We start from the raw sequence: 2,119 nt of genomic DNA, 5'->3' as shown, positions 1-2,119 counted from the left end.
TCACTGATTACGCAGTAGAAGGCCAGTGTGTCCATGCTTTCAGCCCTGGTTCTTTGATGTGCATCATTAATTAATGACATTCTCCTTGCATTTCAATCGTATCAGGCAAATCAATTATGTTCTAATCTTCATCTAATCCCTCCCTTGAACACCTGAACGAAACCTGCCTTCACCGTCCACAGGCACCACATTACCAAAAAAAACTCCGTGCTTTAAGAAAGAGAATCTTTCTTCATTTCATATTTGTAGCTTTTCAAATCAGTTGAAGTCTATGCCTGATACCACAAACCCGGTTCCCTGTTTATTTGCAATCGGGAAAAACGTTTATCCTGTTTTCCTCTGTCCAAAGCCCTCGTCAAATTGGAGATCCTCCTCCCCTATCAAATCCCCTTCTTATTCTTCTCCTGTCAAATGAGAAAAATCCCATACTCTTCAATCATCAGAACTGTGGTTTCTCACCGGAAACCAGACTCGCAAATCTTTTCCACACGTTCTCAGACTCCAATATGTTCAAAACAAGCCCAGGACGTGGCGTCAAGAACTGTGAACAATATTCCAGCTGAGATGCAGTGAAATAATAATGAAGACGTCTGGGTGTAACTGAGGAGTGTTACAATGCTCTATTTAACCAGAGACACTCACAATCTATGAGGAGATATCTGGACTTCGCCAGTGATGATGGACATAGGAGTTGAATGTGAAATGTTTCTGTTTGTATCCAATCTACACCGTCAAGTTCAATCCACATGATTACACAATATTGACGAATTAATCTAGCAATCATCAGATGTTCAATCATTACGATCTGCGTACTGTATCCCCGGGGAGATAGTGAGCTGGCCGTGTCATATTCTGTTACAGCTCATTCGTTTCAACTTAGCTTAATGCTTTCAGACTTGATGACGATCGGTATATCGTTCCACAGGCAATTTTTGACAAGTCATCGATGGTTCTGCAACAGTTAACAATCTGGGAGGATGAATAAGCAGGGTGAGAGGCACACACACAGAAATAGCATGAGATGAGACCGAGAAGGAGGGGGAGAACAGAGAACAGAATGATAATGATGTAAAGGAGCGGAATGAGATACAGAAAAAAACAACAACACTGGAGCGTATATGGGGTAGTGTTAGACGGGGAAGGCGGAAGTGCAGCGATCGAGAGAAAAGAAATAGAATGAGGAATTAGACGAAGGCAGAACTTCGGATAGAGTTGTAAAATAGAGACAGAAAAGGCGAGGGAAAGAAAGGGAGAAAAGAAGGAAGTGAGACACAGGGAGAGAGATTTTCGTGCCATTCAGCCATTCCTTTATGGGCGGCACGGTGGGTCAGTGGTTAGCACAGCTGCCTCACAGCATCAGGGTCCCAGCCTCGGGCGACTATCTGTTGGAGTTTGCATACTCTCCCCGTGTCTGCGTGGGTTTCCTCCGGATTCTCCCGTTTCTTCCCTCATGCCAAAGATGTGCAGGTCAGATGAATTGGCCATGTGAAATTGCCTATAGTGTTAGCTACATTAGTCAGAGGGAAATGGGTCTGGGTGGGTTACTTTCGGAGCGTCTGTGTGGACTTGTTGGACCGAAGGGCCTGTTTCCACACTGTAGATAATCTAAGCTTGTCGCATAGAGCGAACAGCTAATGGGGAGCGTCAAACCAGCGTCTACAGGAAAACAACACGTATAGAACAAATATTGAACTACACAAGAAATCATTCCAACATCTGCAAATGAAGCTGCATTCGAACATTATTTCAACGATCCACCCCACTCTGCAGCACAGAGGAAATACGTAAAGCAGAGGAAAATCACCTATGGAGTGTATTAAAAAGAATGGTTTCCCAAAGAATGCAGTCTGCCGATTTCTCAGCAACAAACCCAAACAAGAAGACAAAACGCATCCAGAAACCATAGCCACTTCTCCCATACATCAAACATATCTCCGAAATGTCTGACAGACTACTCCGACCCATTGGCATCATGGAGCCAACAAACCTACCAACACACTAAAACATAAGATAATGAACTTGAAAGACCCTATATAGACAACAAGCCAAATTAATATCACTTAAAAATATCTTGTAATCACTGTAACAAAAATTCCATTAAAAACAAGCAGAAAACTCC

Source organism: Chiloscyllium punctatum, chromosome 51, assembly GCF_047496795.1.
Source record: "Chiloscyllium punctatum isolate Juve2018m chromosome 51, sChiPun1.3, whole genome shotgun sequence".
Taxonomy (NCBI): Eukaryota; Metazoa; Chordata; class Chondrichthyes; order Orectolobiformes; family Hemiscylliidae; genus Chiloscyllium; species Chiloscyllium punctatum.
The sequence above is the reverse complement of the archived record's forward strand: the minus strand, read 5'-3'. Positions refer to the sequence as shown.